The following is a 19973-nucleotide window of genomic DNA, read 5'->3' as shown; positions in this document are numbered from 1 at the left end:
ATATCTATACTCAAATAATACTATGAGATTCAGGCCTCGCCCACACTCGACTACTATGAGATTCGGACCCCGCCCATACTCAGCTACAACGTATCACATATACGGGTCGGCCTTGGTGCCGTAGACCCGTTCCTACTAAAGGAAACTCACCTCGTAAGGCTGACTGCTGAAATCTCGAGTGAGGAATCTCTGAATGCTACTCCGACGACTCCCCGACTATCAATTTCATAATAACACTTAATCAAAATCTGAAAATCCTTCTTAGGGTAAAATGACCATTTACCCCTAGTCAAAGTCAACGCCGAGGTCAAAGTCAACCTTCTGGTTGACCCAACTCGTCGAGTTGCTCCATCAACTCGTCGAGTCCTAGAACCTGAAATTGCGATCTAACTCGTCGAGTCTCCCCCTGACTCATCGAGTTCCCAGGCTACTCACAGTCGCGATCTACCGATTTAACTCGTCGAGTCCCTTCACCGACTCGGCGAGTTCTACCTGAAGCTAAAACAGGACAAACTAACTCAACTCGTCGAGTCCCTCTATGGATTCGCCGAGTTCCTCTGTCTGATTGAGCCATCTCAATGGATTAAGCTCCTACCCTTCAGATCTAAACTCCATACTTCACCTACACACTGGGAATACACTTTTAAGGGTAAAGTTTCCAACTTTACCTGCTCTTAGTCCTTCTTAATGGGTTTATCTCAAACCCTAACTCTCTAGAACATAGATCTTGGTCCACAAGCGATAATACCCTAAACCAAGGCATACTATACTAGATCTAGGCTTTGAACATCAGTTGGACACGTAAAGTTCCTAGCTTTCCTTCCAAACATGGCCTCTTAGGTCTAAAAAGGCCATATTAACGCTTATAAGCTTGCATGGGGCTTCCATGGTCATAAAGTTTGCACCTTTATGCCATGGAACCCCTCCTAGATCCCAGATCTGAAATATAAGTCACTTGGGACGTCCAAATCCCAAAGACCAAGAAAACCCTCATAAAATGGAAGTAAATAGAGCTAAGAAATGAATGATCAAGTTAGAGACTTGATTACCGGAAAGTGATGAGGATGGAAGGAAATCCCTGGATCTACTATCTTCTCCTTGAACCTTCTAGCCCCTTCTTCTTCTTTTAGCTTCAAGAACACACCAAAACACTGAAGAATGGCTCACAACTCACAAGACACTCTAGGGTTTCGTGGATTAGGGTTTAGGACTTGGAGGCTGGAAATGAGGCCAAAAGGTGGGGATTAAGATGCTTAAATAGGGTGCAAAACCCTGAAATTAGGGTTTCACTCTGACAGTCCTACTCGCCGAGTCGAGGGCTCTTGACTCATTGAGTAGGTGGCTGAAAATCCCGCGTCCAAAAACTCAAATCTACTCGACGAGTCTGGGGCTTCCAACTCGTCGAGTAGCTTTATAAAAATGAATTATTTGAAAATAAATGCGTACCAGAGACCGGGTGTTACACAACCCACCTTCAATGATCTCAAAGCTAAAGAAGAAGATTGCTAATTTTCAACAAGAAGTTGGAGACTCCTTATATGAAGCATGAGAGAGATACAAAGGGTTGCTTAGGAGTTGTCCTCAACATGATCTAAATGTCCATCAAGAAGTGTAAATTTTCTATGATGGAGTGAATGTTACAACAATGTAACTTCTTGAATCTCAAGAACCTATGACAAAGAAAGAACTGGATACCATTACAGAGTTAATTGAAGCATTTGCAAATTGCTCATGTGAATATCATAACCCATGATAAGATGTTACTAGATGTAAAGGAGATGGAGGGAATGAGAACATGGATGCAATCATTGATAAACTAGAGAATATGGATAGGCAAATGACAAAATTGGATCAATCTATACACACCATAAGAGGTGGATGTGACAATTGCCATGGGCCACATTTAACAAAGGATTGCGATTTGGATGAATATGGGAATAAGAAAGCTCAAGTGTTTTACTCTAGTGGTGACAAATATGATGAAGATTGGAGAAAGCCGAAAAAGGAGTGGTTGCCTTATGATGAGTACAAGAAGCAAAAGGACGAGAAATATAGACAAACCAGTCGAGTCTACTACCAAAAAGAACAACCACCACTCGAGAAAAAATTGGATTTTAAGTCAATACTTAATCGGTTTATGGAAGCCTCTGAAAAAAAAACACGATAGTACTGATGCTAATGTGAGAAATCATCAAACTTCCATCAAGAACATTGAGACTCAACTTGGGCAATTAACGACACTTGTTAACGAGAGGTTACCTCCTCGAAATCCCAACCCAAAATCCCAACCTCATGTAATGGCGATATTTACTGAAGAAGAAGTTCATTCTGAGCCATTAATGATCCATACTACAACTACTATTCATCCCGTTCAACAATTGGAAGAAGATAAGATCAAAGCAAAAAGTGAGTCGCATTCTGACGATTCACCACGTCGTGGTGACCTTGCCACGTCGTGGTGACTGGAGAATCAAAATTTTTATCCTTTAAATTCGTATCAACCTCCTTTACCATTACCATCTCGAGCCATTAAGCATGCTCTGGAGCCAGAACAGAAGAAGTTCATGGAACAACTACTATCTCTTTCAACTAATGTTCCATTCCTCAAATCCATGGCCAAGCTTCCTAAGTTTGCTAAGGATGTGATAACTAATCGAAATGAGTTGGAAAAAGCATCCACAATCGTGCTTAATGAGTTGTGTTCCGATGTGATCATCAATGGGTTGCCAATCAAAATGGGGGATCCAGGCCAACTTACTTTGCCTTGTGAATTTGGCAATTCCACTTCAATAAATGATTTAGCCGATTCGGGGGAAAACATTAATCTTATGACATATTCTTTCTAGAAGAAGTTCAGTCTACAAAGGCTCCAAAACACAAATATGACACTTCGAATGGCGGATCACTCAATCACTAACCCACGAGGAATCATTGGAGATTTCTTGGTGAAAGTGGGGAAATTTATTTTTCCGGTTGACTTTGTGGTTCTAGACATGAAAGAAGATGAATACATTCCCATAATTTTGGTAAGACCATTCTTATGTATCGCGAGAGCCCTTGTTGACATTCATGACTCAAAGCTCACACTTCGAGTGGGAGATGAAGAAATTACTTTTGAAATGAGTCAAAAAGTGAGTTATGACATGCCAAGAGATGAAGTGGTAAGGATGACTAATTTGGAAGGAGAAACTCTTAATGAGCTAGAGGATATTGAAAAGTTGATGGAAGAAGAGTTGAAAGTTTGGGAGAAACCTCATGCAGTAAAAGTAAAATTTTCCAAACCAAGAGTTTTAATTCCTATGACGTTTGAGGTGTTTGCGTTCAGTACACCCAAGTCTCAAGGGGAAGAAGAAAGTGATGAAAAAGGGTAACATCCAAAATTCACAATAAATTTGAACTTTTCAAAAACAACCCATTTCTTCCATAGAGTGTTTACAAAACCAATGCTTCAAAAGTATTATTAAAAATCAGAGTATCCCAAGATCTAATAACATAAAATCCGAAGGATGTGCACGATCACACCTTTTCTTTTCTCAATCATCTGAAGTACCTGAAAGCATAACAAAAAGCTGTAAGAACGAAGCTTAGTGAGTTTCCCCATAGTACCACCACATAACATAACAAAAACAGCATACATACAGAGCCTTCAGCATCACTACACCGTCATACATGCCTATAGATTATCTAGACCACTCTCACAGGATTAAACATGACTGAACTGCTACACCGGGCCTACATTCTATCTAGACAACTATCTGGGCCTTCGGCCTGACAAGACAGCCTCATAGGCCTTCAGTCTATCCGGACCGCCCTGGGTATCTTGGTCTGCAACACAAAGCAGGACCGCCTCAATCCAGTACACCATCACATATCAACATATACTATAACAATCAATAACTAGCATATACATGTAGTCATACAGATCTAACAGATCACTACATTATAGCAACATCCTATATACCAGGATACAGATCTAGCATATCACTACAACATAGGAACATCCTATTTACCAGGATACAGATCTAACAGATCATTACAACATAGCAACATCCTATATACCATGATACATATCTAACATATCACTACAACATAGAAACACACAACAAACCATGATATCTAATCCAATGGGCCAGCCGTTGTGCCCTCGACCCGTAAGTACAATGAGGAAAACTCACCTGAAGCTGCTGAATATCTCAGAAAAATTCTTAGACCGCTGATCCGGAAAAATCCTCGTGCTAACCAATCAAATAAACCCAATTAATAAGTTGAGTCATAAGCCAAAATCATGAATCTCATTCAATTGTTCAATTCCAAGGTAAAAGACCATTTTACCCTTTCCTCACTTGGCCCACTAACCAAAGCCTATTCCAATAGCTCCAAGAACCCAACATGGCCCAAAAACCTAAATGGCACCCAAAGCCCACTATGGGACCAATCCAAGAAGGACCAAAGCCTTATAATGCCCCAAAATCAAAAGACTATTGGCCCAACTAGGTCTACACCCTAAAAGTCCAAAATATAACCCAATACGCAAAGGTCAACAAAAGTCAAACGACTGAGTACGCCATGCGTACTCAGTATATGCCCATCGTACGCCTCCCTTGACCAGTACGCTCCACGTACAAGCTGGGTACGCCCAGCATACTCCCCAATAGCCCATCCTCTTTATTAAGTGCTTTACCCCTTAAGAATTTTTGTCTAGAGCTCCGATCTAAGTCTAAATGATGCCCTAAATCATAAAGTTTCCGATCTAAGTCTATGATATTGCATGACTAGGAAGGGTCCAAATCCAATACCCTAACTTATCATAACCTTCTAAACTTCATAATACATGCATGGATAGAAGAACAAGGACAAGATCATATTTTTATGACTTAATATCGTCTTATACACCTAGAAATGCACCTCACAAGACCAGGAACAACTCACACTCAAATGGACCAAATCATGGGGCAAAAAGGACATAACTTTAACCATTAAACTAGGTCTATCAATGGAGGCATAAAGGTACAAACTTTATACCTTGTACAGATGAATGAGGTAAGAGAACTTCCAGATCCAAGGTTGCTTCAAGATTCTAAGCACAATCCCCACCTTCTTCTTCCTTCAAAGGCACAAAATAACACCTTCTTTTGCTCATAAAGCTCTAACTAGGGTTGGGTTTTCAAGGGAGAACGTTTAAGGGGAGTGGAGCTTAAGAATGGAAAGGGTTGGAGTGAGTTAAGGAACTTAAATAGGACTCAAACCCCCCAAATTAGGGTTTGGCACCTGGGTGCGTATGCCTAGCGTACTAGGTTACGATTTTTAAAACAACACCAACATATTTCATCACTCCCTCTAACCATTTCGAAAACAAGGCATCTTATGAATAAATTCAATAACTTGAAAAATTCTCAAACACAACAATATCTTTCTCTCCCTAACTGCATGACCCCACCTCTAGGAAAACTACCCACACCGGGAACTCCCAGTAGTACAACCGCAACCATCCTTATCACTATACTTCCCGAAGCCGAGAACCCATCGGTCTATTCTCTGAAACATTACCCTAAGATTGATGATCATCCATTCATCGAACCTCCCCAAGTCCCTGACTAGGGATACCACCAAGACGTACTAAAAGGATACTCAAAACATTTCGATCGTGAATTCCGCCCAAAAAATTTAAATATACTCTTGACTTCCTGACAAGTTACCGCCAACCCGCTGCCCCTACATGCATAAGGATGGTTAATCCAAGAATTTTCACATTGCATCAAAATCCCTTATCAACTCAGGTGTACCTCCACCTGACAAATCACTCGAGATTTCCAAACCAACTCCTCATACTGGAAACCAAACTCCTAATAGATGGCCCACAAGAAAATGGGGCCCACCATAGCAACCATTCATTTGGCGACTTCTGGTACACACTTAATATACCATTCCAAATATCTTTTCCTGTCCACAAGATCCAAACCAGTTGGTCACTAAGTCTCCCGACTCCCAAGATCAACGCACTGGCATCCAACCACGCCAATAATGATGGGTTTTGGGCATTCTAACACTCCTATGGTGTACATGCAACCCTAGAAACCTTGGATCTATGTTTTCTCTATAATACATGCAAATATTCATTTTCCAAGGCTCTCAACCTAACTAGCATGTTATGGGGTACTTGTAATATAAAAACTTAGTAGAATAACATACCTTTCTTGTGGTTGATTGCTTGGAGTCTTGAGAGCCTAGCACCAATAATGTGGATGCCTCAAGTGGAATCACAAATCACCAAAACACCTTGGAAAGCTTAAGGGAATAGAAAGCACTTGTAGAAATCGGCCAACTCTTGTTCACTCACACACTAGTGCCATTTCATGTGCCAAAGACCTCTTTATATAGTATGGTGGATTAGGGTTACATCCATGTAAACCCTAATACCCATGACCTTTCATTTCCATAGGATCCATGGGTTAAAACTCCATGGACTATCCATGCAAGCTTAGCCCATCCTAAATGAACATTGGCCCATTCTATATATACAAGAGTCCATATTTAATTAGTTTCTTTTGATGACTAAATTAATTCTAAATTAATTCTTGACCAATACTATTTAAATAATATGATTTCATATTAATATATTATAACTTATAATACATTAATAAATCATAATTATACTATTCTCAAAAGATTATCCATACAAATTGTTTCGGTGAAGTGCAACCCAAATGGACCATGTCGGGTCGGGTCAAGTACACACCAAATATAGTTACGGACTTAGACACCTTATCCAACCGTCTCCCACTTGGATAAGTCTGATAACTATAGTTGCAAGTGTGACTCCAGGAACCGACCAACAATCGTAGCTCTTAAAACTCTGTTGAACTATGAAATGTCATTTTAGATAAGTGATCATATAATCCTCTGTTCTAGATATCAGCCGGACAAATACATGGAACAATGTCATACTTATTGTCCAGCAGTTTGTTTCCCGATTTCCGATTTGTTTGACATAGAACTAAACTGAGCAAATCAATTCAGTTCTGAGCGGGCCCGACACATAGGTCAAAACAAAATCATCGAGGGGCCCAGATATCGCTTTTAATCCTCCAAGGACCAAAAGGAACAGATAAACTTCGACTCATATGCTTGTTCTACTACTTTATGAATCATACATAAAGGCACATTTTATAACATCAAGTTACTGATGCGTTTGCATGCTATCAATGCACAACCAACTCATAGGCAACAACTCATATCTCTAGGTTTGAAGACTTATATGATATTACCGTCTCACGATCACTCGAGATAAATTCCATGAAGTGATACAAGTGAGTGTGGGTTTAATCCAATACTCATAACTTATGAGTACTCATGAATGTTGTAGCAACTCTTGCTATGTCCAACACCTTGAACATCTACAAGCCCAATTCATGACAGTCTTGATTCATACCTACTTCCAACATATGATTGACTGTGGAGAGTTTGAATAAAGTAATTATTCTGGAAGTCAAAACATGCAAAGTTGAAACAATAGTAAACGATTGACACAAGATAGCAACACCTTACTTATAAATAAACAACAACTTTTATTTAATCATCAAATGTGAATTGCATTTTACAAGTTTCATAAATAGCTATTTAATCTGTAAAACTAATATCGTCCTTCAGCCCGATGCGCCTCGCATGCTGCAAATTCCTAACCCTAGTCAGTCCCTTCGTGAGGGGATCTGCTGGGTTATCTTCTGACGATACCCACTTTTCCACGAGGAGTCCTTCTTCTATCTTGTGTCTTATGAAGTGATATTTTCTGTCAATGTGTCTGGATCTGCCATGATCTCTCGGTTCCTTGGCTAAGGCAACCGTACTATTGCTGTCACAGAAAATCTCCATAGGCTCCTTTATAGCTGGTACAACTCCAAGGTCTCCAATGAAGTTCCTCAGCCATATCGCCTCCTTCGCCGCTTCACTCGTTGCTATGTACTCTGATTCACAAGTCGAATCAGCTACTGTCTCCTTCTTGGAACTTTTCCAGGTAATTGCTCCTCCATTCATGGTAAAGACCCAGCCCGACTGAGAGCAAAAATTATCCCTATCAATCTGAAAGCTAGCGTCACTATACCCCACTACTCTCAAGTCATCACTCCCACCAAGGGTAAGAACCCAGTCCTTAGTCCTCCGCAGGTACTTGAGAATGTTCTTCACCGTAGTCCAGTGAGCCTTGCCAGGATTCCCTTGATATCTGTTGACCATGCTCAAAGCAAAGGCCACATCAGGGTGGGTACAAGTCATAACATACATGATCGAGCCAACAACGGAAGCGTATGGTAATCGACTCATCTCAGGTATCTCAGCCTCTGTACTCGGACTCTGAGCCTTGCTCAGTTTGGCATTGTGTTGGATCGGTAAGTCACCTTTCTTGGAATTAAGCATGTTGAACCTTTTCAACACTTTGTCCACATAGGTGCTTTGACTAAGTCCAATTAGTCTCTTACTCCTTTCTCTCAATATCCTTATCCCTAGGATATATGTAGCTTCTCCAAGGTCCTTCATATAAAAACACTTCCCAAGCCAGGACTTAACCTCCTGCAAGGTTGGGATGTCATTTCCTATGAGTACTATGTCATCCACATACAGTACCAAAAAGCTAACTATACTCCCACTAGCTCTGACATATACACAGGACTCATCTTCGCTTCTCGAAAAACCAAACTCTTTGACTTTCTCATCAAAACAAAGATTCCAGCTGCGAGATGCTTGTTTCAATCCATAGATGGATTTCTCAAGCTTGCACACTCTATCAGGGTACTCTGCACTGACAAAACCCTCTGGCTGACTCATGTAAACATCCTCAGCCAACTTTCCATTAAGGAAAGCGGTTTTGACATCCATTTTCCATATTTCATAATCATGAAATGCAGCAATGGCTAGCATAATCCTAATAGACTAAATCTTTGCTACTGGTGAGAAGGTTTCATCATAGTCAACTCCCTGAGTTTGAGTGAAACCCTTCGCAACCAGTCGCGCCTTATAAGTATGCACTTTCCCATCCATGTCGGTCTTCTTCTTGAAGATCCATTTGCACCCGACTTTCTTACGGCTCGGTACATTGTCAACCAAGCTCCAAACTTGATTGTCATACATGGACTGTATCTCGCTGTCCATAGCCTCTTTCCATTCAGCAAACTCAGGGCCTGCCATGGCTTCCCTATAGCTGTTAGGTTCATCCAAATTTACCAGTGTAATATCACTGATAAATGTATCACCTTCCGCAGTAATATGGAAACCATAAAAATGCTCAGGTGCATTCTTAACTCTAGTGGAACGCCTCAGAGGTACAGACTCGTCAGTTGGTTAAACATGAGTTTCCTCCTCAAGTTAATTGCTAGGGTTTGAGGTTCCTTCACCACTTGAATCTTGAAGCTCTTCAAGGTCAATTTGCCTCCCACTGTTTCCTTGGTTTATGAATTCTCTATCGCGAAAGACCCCTCTCCTTGCCACAAAGACCACATTCTCACTGGGTAAGTAGAAGAGGTAACCAAAGGATTTCTGTGGGTAGCCGATGAAAATACACCGCTCACTACGAGGTTCGAGCTTGTCCCGAGTCTCACGTCTCACGAAAGCCTCGCAACCCCAAATCTTGATGTGGTCTAAATTGGGAACTTTCCCATTGCACATCTCGTGAGGTGTTTTGGCAACCTTCTTGGTAGGGACTTAATTAAGGATATGGGTGGCAGTCTCTAAGGCATACCCCCAGAATGAGATTGGTAACGAAGCTCGACTCATCATGGAACGAACCATGTCCAACAAGGATTGATTACGCCTCTCAGCCACACCATTAAGCTGTGGTGTTCTGGGAGGTGTCAATTGTGAAACAATTCCACATTCCTTATGATAGTTAAGGAACTCTATACTAAGATACTCTCCTCCTCGATCGGATCGAAGCATCTTAATGTTCATGCCCAACTGATTCTCCACTTCCTGTTTAAACTCTTTGAATTTGTCAAAGGTTTCTGACTTATGCTTGATTAAGTAGACATAACCATATCTATTGTAATCATCAGTAAAAGTCACATAGAAGCGGTTAGCATCCCTTGTGGTGGTTCTGAAGGGTCCACACACATCTGTGTGTATGAGGTCCAACAAACCTTCACCCCTAGCACAAGTACCAGTGAAGGGTGACTTTGTCATTTTTCCAAGCAAACAAGACTCGCAACTATCATCTGACCTTAAGTCAAATGACTCCAAGACTCCAGCCTTTTGGAGTTGGCCTATGCGCTTCTTGTTGACATGTCCAAGCCAACAATGCCACAAGGATGCTTTGTCCAAACTAGTGGAAGAATCGATATGCAACACATTATTTCCTAAGTTGTCTACAACCGACACAGTTTCATATACACCATCACAAGGTAATGCTTTAAAATAAAGAACATTATTATAAAAAGCATTACTACCACCACATTCATTATCAAATGAAAAAGTAAACCCTTGTTTGTACAAACCGTGAAAAGAAATAATATTTCTCGCCATTTCAGACGAGTAACAACACTTATTCAAATCTAACATTAACCCACTACTTAGCAATAAAGAATAAACTCCAATCTTGGTGACAGGTGAAACTTTCCTATTCCCCATGATCAAGTTTATCTTTCCGTGCTCCACATCCTCACTTCTTCTTAGGCCCTGCAAATCAGAACATATATGAATACCACAACCTATATCAAGGACCTAATAATTAGTATGCGGTGAGTTATTAGAAAATATAGTGTAAATACCTGCATGGGTAGGTTTGACTTTCCCATCCTTAACATCTTGCAGGTACTTGGGGCAGTTATCATGACAATAGAAGCATTCAGCTTCCTTTGGGTTGGAAGAAGGAGTGACAGAACCACCTTTGGTTCCACTCGAAGAGGAGCCATCAAGAGACTTTCCCTTGGTACCCTTCGAAGGGGTTTTACTCTTTTTCCCTCTTCTTTGCCCGATTGCCAGAACAGGGGCGGAGTTAGGAGTAGGAGTAGTAACAACCGATTTACCTTTGAGACCACTTTCGGCGGTCTTCAAAAGTCCTTGAAGCTTGCTGAGTGTGACCTCCTCCTTGTTCATGTGATAGGTCATTCAGAACTGATCATAACAAGTAGGTAAGGAGTGCAATATGATATCAATTGCCAAATCCTCGGGGAAGTTCACATTCAACTTCAGCAAACGGTCCACAAACCATTGCATTTTCTGCATGTGGCCCGTGATGGGTTCACCATCCTTCATTCGGGTTGTTATCATGGAAGAGATGATTTCATACCTCTCTTGACGAGCACTCTGATGGTATCTTTCCATCAGGTCCATGTGCATCTCAAAAGGGTAAAAGTCCTCATAGGACTTCTGGAGTTCAACTGTCATTGTGGCCAACATGATACATGCCACCTTGGTGGCATCTCTCTCATGAGTCCTAAAGTCAGCGATCTCCTGTGGAGTAGCAGTAGACTCATCAATTTCTTTCAGCTCTTTGTCGAGGACATATTCCTTGTCCTCGTAACGCGTGACCATCCTGATGTTCCTGATCCAATCATTAAAATTTGAACCATCAAAGATGACTCTCCCACAAAGATTCATGAGAGAGAACGAGCCGGTAGGGTTTGAGCCAGAAGCATCATTGTTGGAAGACATCTGAAAAGAAGAAAGACAAGTTTAGATTAGATATAGAATCCCTAATAAGACACCCAAATGTAATATTAAGGCTAGGACCCAACACAATACTTCATAACTTGGAAGAGGGATGCCGTAATCCAAGCTATGAAATATTTGAAGGTAGGTGAATGAAGATTCACCAATTTCCACCATGAAAAACGAAATAAATTATTAGGTTTTATTTGGATTGAAACTCCTAGATCTTTTGAGATTCATTGAACTTTTCAATGGCATGTTTAAATCTCGATTGTGCCCTCTAAAGTTTGTGACTGGGATGCCGAGGATCACAAACAAGGTGTGAATAACCATGCAAATTAACTTGGTACCCTTAATATTTATCACCTAATCAATTTGCCGGTTACCCACACGCACTCCACCAATCTATGATAAACATTAAGTCACCCTTTGCCACTTTTACTAGTCCAAGTTGGTGTGCTGTTTACTCACACACGCTCCACCAACGACTTGGTAAGGTACAAAGTGTAATTTCACGGGTTAGCACCATTTTCACATTTTCCTAAAGTAACTAAGATTGTGAATTTATAAAACATTTAGTTACTTTATACTCATTATAATTTTAATGAGGATTATAGTATTTGTCCTACCCGTTCGGCTAACGACCCTCCACCAGTCAAGGAATCGGTGGATGAGAGTGGACACCCATTAAGCTGCCATTTTATAGGCAACAACCTTATACCCCCCCCCCCACCCCTTTATAGACCGGCTTCGTGAATGAGGCCTACTAACGGTAAGACTGACTTGATCTTATATATATATATATATATATATATATATATATATATATATATATATATATATATATATATTATTAACTTATAATACTATAAAGTATAAGGGTTGAATTTTAACTTTTAAAACTCTAGGGTTTGGAATTAAAGTGTGTGTGAGACTTTACAAATTCCAAAACTTGAGGGCAAGTTTTGAAACTATTCAAAAACTTTTCATTTCTATAACTTATGAGTTTTAATGGTTTTAAAGAAAAGACTTTTGGAATTCCATAACTTGAGGACAAGTTATGGAGTCCATTAATTGGCATTTAGATCAAGAATTACACTAACAAACAATTTGCAAATAATTCCTATGATCTTCTACAACTCATAAGTATGAACATTCATATCAACAATTTCAAGAATCATATAAACATATATAAAACTTGAAAATTTGATAATAACCATTGAAAATGGATTAGCATAATCATTACCACACCAAAAACAAGTTTTATAAGTCCAAAACAGTTTAGGGTAATGATTCTAGTCCATTTCCAGCAGCAAAACTCGAAAATCTGCACACAGGGCCTCCTACTCGCCGAGTGCAAGAACCTACTCGACGAGTAGGATGACTTTACACTTGGACTCGTCGAGTCCCCCCATGGACTCGGCGAGTTCACTGAACAGTGAACAGTTTTTCGACTTTTTCAAGCATTTTGCGTCAAGTATAATGAAAACAAGCCTAGGCTCTGATACCACTGATGAGTTTTGAGCATTCTAACACTCCTATGGTGTACATGCAACCCTAGAAACCTTGGATCTATGTTTTCTCTATAATACATGCAAATATTTATTTTCCAAGGTTCTCAACCTAACTAGCATGTTATGAGGTACTTGTAATATAAAAACTTAGTGGAATAACATACCTTTCCTGTGGTTGATTGCTTGGAGTCTTGAGAGCCTAGCCCAATAATGTGGATGCCTCAAGTGGAATCACAAATCACCAAAACACCTTGGAAATCTTGAGGGAATAGAAAGCACTTGTAGAAATCGGCCAACTCTTGTTCACTCACACACTAGTGCCATTTCATGTGCCAAAGACCTCTTTATATAGTATGGTGGATTAGGGTTACATCCATGTAAACCCTAATACCCATGACCTTTCATTTCCATAGGATCCATGGGTTAAAACTCCATGGACTATCCATGCAAGCTTAGCCCATCCTAAATGAACATTGGCCCATTCTATATATACAAGAGTCCATATTTAATTAGTTTCTTTTGATGACTAAATTAATTCTAAATTAATTCTTGACCAATACTAATTAAATAATATGATTTCATATTAATATATTATAACTTATAATACATTAATAAATCATAATTATACTATTCTCAAAAGATTATCCATGCAAATTGTTTCGGTGAAGTGCAACCCAAATGGACCATGCCGGGTCGGGTCAAGTACATACCAAATATAGTTACGGACTTAGACACCTTATCCAACAAATAAGACTAATGATCCGAGACCTACGAGTCTCAACCAAATGACTACCCGGTCCTACCCATACGAATCATACAGCCGCCGGATCACGATAAGCTCACGATACAAAGCCGTTCTTGCCATCTCCCCATCACTGGCCTGAAGATTCACTCCAGCGCCACAGGGGCCCAAAATATCCAACCATCAATCCAAAAGCTTGCAGGAACCCAATCAACATCCCTCTTGATGCTAACCGGGCACAATATACAAGACAATCCAGATTCCAAACCTGCCAACACGACATGAAAAAACCTGATTACGCGCATATCCAAATCCATGCCCAAAATAAATAAGACTAAACAACGATGCCCCAACATCCGAACTCCTGATAACCAAGGACATTTTCCAAATCGATCCTACTATGAACACATCCACAATCAATGATTGAGGGTACCCATACCTATGGACCCAAATATACCATGTACAGACTTGATGATAGGCCGACGTATCCGTTGGACTCCAACTGATATAGCTCAAAACTTTCAAAGGATCTCCGCTTTGATGATGAACGAAATGGCTAATTCTCGATAATGCATTAACACCTCATCCAACGAACCAATACACTACTTAACCGAAACCCCTTGCAAGGCTGAACATGCCCATCTTTGAAATTGTTTTACTGATCGACACTTGCCCAATATAGAGTATAAATAGCAATCCATACAAGGAGATGCCAATTCCCTTAAAAACCGCTACTAAACCCTAGCGATCCTGGCGCCTCCTCATCTATTCATTGGCATCCAAAAAAGGAACTAATGGCTGCAACGAGCTCCTTGACGAACTACTTCCTGCCAGAGACAACTCGTGTATTTCCTAAATACATACATTTGATAACCACTTGCTCTACACCCATGACTTGACCAAATCTTGAACCGAGATTCCGCATAATCGCACCGCAGATCCCTAACAACCATTCTTCCAACACCATAAACTCGAACAGATCAATGATTCCTCGAAGTAGAACACCTTGCTCTCCCCCACGTAGGGTTCGAACTACCACCCACTGGTGTTGCAACCCAACCATACCTCAAACTGGCTCAACCAAGTACAAACCATCCATGACTCTTGGAGGGTGTAACACACGCAGATGATCTTCCAGATAAGGACCAAACAAGCCCTAAGAGATTTTGAATTTCAGATGAATACCTCAAAAATTTTCCAATCATAACCACCTTTAACCTTAAGGATTTCAAGCAAATGACTGAGCAAAACACCGACTCACTATACAAAACATACACTCCTTGCCTGCAACCCAATCGTCAATCCGGTACCTGATCTGCCTATGTCCAAGGAAAATAGACCCTTGATCGCATTATTAAGCATCGATACCACATCAATCCTCTTGCACCTTCCCATGTTATCATACTGCCGTCAAACATCGCAGCCGATTAGCCCCATGTTGGGTTTACATCCCAACTCTAAAAGTCACAAGCATGCTCACTGATTCTCGGAAAACTGTCAGAACATAATCCTCGAAATAGATAGCGACATTCCAATCCATCTGTCAACCACTCAGCTTCCAGCTGTAATCCTCAAGCTGATCATAACAATCATTTCCTTATTGAGTCTCGCGACTCAAATGCACGACCCCGAGCAAGGCTCTAGAGACCTTAAAACCAACAAACTCACCTAGGTCTGCACCAATCAAAGCCAACTAACATCGCCCATGAGGCCCAAAACAATTACCAGATCCATCCTCATGCTTGAACAACCATAACCAAAATATTGACAGATAGGGAACCATTGTCACGAATCATGGTATCAAACCATGCTATCTTTCCTGACCAGCTCCTTAGAATCCCTGAAATATTTCTCGATTTGAGTATGGATCCTATGCTTCTAGTAGTACGGGCCCAATACTACCTTCCACACCCATCCACACTTTCCTCAAGAATCATCCCGAGTCTTCTAAGTCATCTACTCTGAATAATACTCCCAAAATCTGCTCAACAACGTAATACCCACATTAAAGCACTTCCTAGGCTCTCCTAGGATTCCCCACCTCCCCTGCCATCAGTTGATAAATGACCATTATTAATTTCAGCTAACCACTGCATGAATACTATTACATGCAACAAAACTTACATAATCTTTTGACTAAAAGACCCAAACCTACAACGGTTAGACTCAGACAAGAGTTGCACAATAGGATCAAATCTCTCATTCTAAGATTAGTTAACCTTCGTAGCATGTAATTTAGCATATTCATTTGATAGTTAACTCACATCAATATGAATCCTACAAAGCACAAAGCAAGCAACATTTGAGCAATGGAGTCGACTGGCACTAAGACACTTAAAAATATCAGGCAGATCCTTATACGAAGTTCCTGACCACTAGGCCCAAACATCTAGGATACACCCTCATTCTGTCCTCACTCTATCAAGAGTGGCTAAACATTCCTAACGCTGACCTACTATGAACTACACCCACTCATGAAACTTCCACCAACCCTGTAGCCACTTGTGCATGCTAATCATACATAACGGTGGATCCCATAGACAGTCGAATACTTGACTCTACCCTAAGCCCTTAATCAGACAAGAACAGGAAATAAAGCTAAATCAAACATTTTCAGGCTATAGAATCTTTGTTATGTACAACTATAATACACACACTAAGAAACTACAATAATGATGTCAATTTCATCTAGCATAAGAAGTCCTCCTAGGATATCAGGCATCATACATCAGATAATTCTATCATGAAATTTCTAAGGATCACTAGCCTATCACTAGCATGCAACTCTACCATAATCATCATAAACAAGTTGTTGAGTTGGGTGTCTAAGTTCATAACTATAATTGGTATGAACTTGAATTAATAGTAGCACAATCCTTTTGGGTTGCCCTCGAACCTAATAATTGAATATGATAACTTTTAGAGACAGAGAGAGAGACTGATTTATTGATTTTTTATATGGTTAATAAATTAATTATAAATCAAAATAAATGATTTGTTAATATATTATGAGGACAAAATATTAATTATAAATAGTAATATTTAATTAAGAATTAATCAGAAATTAATTAGATTTAATTTTGGGATTAATTTGATTAATTAAAAGTACAGGGGTAAAAGTGTTATTGTTCAATAGTTGGGCAAGAGGCATTCTAGAACCATCCTAGAGCCTTGGACGGTTTTAGGAGGGATCTAGAAGATCTAGAATTATCCTTGGAGGATAATTAGGAAGCTGGATAATCACCAAAAGGAAATAAAATTATTTTATTCCTTTTAGGGTTATCTAGGGTTTCCTTGTTATACTATAAAAGGACCCTTAGCCTTAGAATTTCGGTCATTACATCTTAGAGAGCTTAAGGCTGAAATTTTTACTCCTCTCTCTTCAAGCTCCTTGGTTGCTAGGGTTTGGGTGTGAACCATTAGAGGCACGACACTGGTGGTGCATGCTTCCAAGAGTTTTTCAAGAAGGAATTCAAGATTGTTTTCAATAACAATATTCAAGGTAAGTTTCTTTATTCTTATGAATTAGTTTTTCGTAGAAACGTTTTGTAGGATAACAATTAATAGTATGTTGCCTATATGTGAAAGACATAGATCCTTATTAGGTTGCATGTGCCCTAATCATTTAATTGTTTAAATGTTTTTCCGCTTAGAGCATTGTATTTGTAACCCTAATAACCCATCTGCACATTGGTGAATCGATTAAAAAAACATGTTTTTCTGTTTGTCGCTACTTACGACGTGAGCTCGGTGCAGATATGAGATTTTGTGCCTTATCTGCATAATCAGGTTTTATGTGATAATTACTTGTTATATTTATCCTCCAAATCCGATTTTGCTGTATCTATGATGATAAAATAAAAGCCTAAAAGTTAGGAGATAAGTATTTGACTTGATTAATTGTTTTGTTGATTAATATGATTGTTCTTTTAAGTGTATAAATAATAAATCTAGATATTAATTAAACTTAATAATTAATGTCAAATATTATTTGGTTTATTTTATAAATTATTATAAACCTAATATTTTAAAAAGTTTAAAATACATCTTTATGGATCTTATTAATAATTTAATTAAGTAATTATTTAAAAGATGATTAATAAATCCATAAAATGGTTTAAATTTAACTAAATAAAAAGTTTAATTTATTTAAAGATTAAACCCTTGGAATTTTAAAATGCTTTAAAATACACCTTGTACTATGTATATAATTCAAATTTTAATATATATTATACGTATAAGAAAAGTCAGTCAAATCGCTAGTACGCCTCATTCACGAAACCATGCTATAAAGAGAGTATAAGGAAGCGGCCTATAAAATGGTCATTGAATGGGTGTCCACTCTCACCCACCGCTCTCCTGTATGGTGGAGGGTCGTTAGCCAAACGAATTTGATAGGAAATTATTCATTAATAAATATAATGATATAAAGTAACTAAACTATTTTCTAAAATCTCACTCGTAGTTACTTTAGGAAAATGTGAATTTGTATGCTAATCCATGAAATTGCACATTACACTTTATAAGTCGTTAGTGGAGCGTGTGTGGTTAATCGGCACACTAATGGGGGACTAATAAAGAGTGGTAGTGGGTGTCTCGAAAATTATTGTTGACTAATGGAGTGTGTGTGGTTAACCGGCACATTAAAACGAGACAATAAATGACATCGAGAGTGTCAAGCTAATTTGCATGGTTATTCACATCTCGTTTGTGTTCCTCGACATTCCAGTCACAAAAGTGAGAGCATAATCTGAGATTAAACATGCCATTGATTAGATTCAATGAATCTCAAAAGATATAGGAATTTCATAAGATTGAAATTGGTAAAAGCATTACCTACCTAAAATAGATTTGAATTTGATTACGGCATCCCTCTTCAAAGTTCGAATCGAAAATATGGATCCTAGCCTTAATTTAAAATTTATGGGTTAATAATTAAGGATTAAAATCAACTAACTTGAAATATCTTTTCTCCCATTATAGATGTCGAGTCAAGATGTAACATACACGTTCAGTTATGGTGTTATGTATTTTTAAAAGTGAAAAATATAATGAAATATTATATGAATTTGAGCGTTGAGTTCTAACAAATAGTTTTTACTAGAAATGAAGTAAAACTATGTTTAAATCACTCGGAAAATATTGGAAGTCATATGAGATTCCAATCTAATATTGAAATTTAACGAAAATATAAAGTTGAAAATAAGTAAAATTATATTATTTGAAGTTGTAAAGAATCTCGTTAGAAACGTTTAGGCGAAAACCTCATCGAAATCCGAGTTATAACGAAGAAGTTATGACTATTTGAAGTTTCGCGACAGAACCGGAACGACGCCGTATGACGTAAAAAGTGAGTTTTTGATAAACTAATTTTTAGCCTTTATAATCTAAATGAAAGTCGTAGTATTCGTTAAACCTGGAATTTCCATAAAAAGAACGTCTAAATCTGACTTCGTATAATGAAGTTATGATTTTTCTAAGTTTCGGAATAACAGTAGACAGCTAAAAACTCGTAACAAAGACCGAGTGATTTTTAGCTGACGCAACCTAAATGAGAATCGTAGGTCTCGTAAATACTAGTACAACGGTAAAAAGACAAACGAAAACGGACATCGGATGAAGAAGTTATGAATTTTTAACGGACTTTTCATGTTCCGGCCCGTTAAAAATATAACTTTAAAAATAAAATCAAAATTAGCCAACGCAGTCTAAACGAAAGTTGTAGAGTATAATCTCACCTACGCGTGGATATAAAGAACGTCCAAAACGGAGCTCGTACGCAAAAGTTATGAAATTTTGAAATTTTTAAATAAAAATAAATCAAAAATCCAGGATTATCCGAAGGATACGCCCAACGTACTTCGCTTCGTACGCTCAGCGTACTTCGGACATGCAGGGTCAGAAGTCAGCCACGTCCTTCTCTCTTCGCACGAGGCACACGTATCAGATAAGATAGCCACGTCCGATCCTGAGTTCCAATCTGATGACACATCGCATGTACGCCCCGCATAGATGGCCGCCTCGCAGTACGCCCAGCGTACAGAGGACTTACGCCCAACGTAGTCAGCAGCTTCGGTCCCCTA

At 39.1% G+C, this 19973-nt stretch overlaps 1 non-coding gene across 1 annotated transcript; it reads right to left on the bottom strand.

Annotated features, from left to right (window-relative positions):
* Positions 1-1486: 1486 nt before the first annotated feature.
* On the bottom strand, positions 1487-1593 carry LOC145118304 (small nucleolar RNA R71). Its single transcript, XR_013713261.1, has one exon. It is a non-coding gene; the product is annotated as a small nucleolar RNA R71 (small nucleolar RNA).
* Between the last annotated feature and the right edge of the window lie 18380 nt (positions 1594-19973).

Source organism: Lactuca virosa, chromosome 5, assembly GCF_052849685.1.
Source record: "Lactuca virosa cultivar CGN04683 chromosome 5, Lactuca_virosa_CGN04683_v6, whole genome shotgun sequence".
NCBI classification, from domain to species: Eukaryota; Viridiplantae; Streptophyta; class Magnoliopsida; order Asterales; family Asteraceae; genus Lactuca; species Lactuca virosa.
The sequence above is the reverse complement of the archived record's forward strand: the minus strand, read 5'-3'. Positions and strand labels throughout refer to the sequence as shown.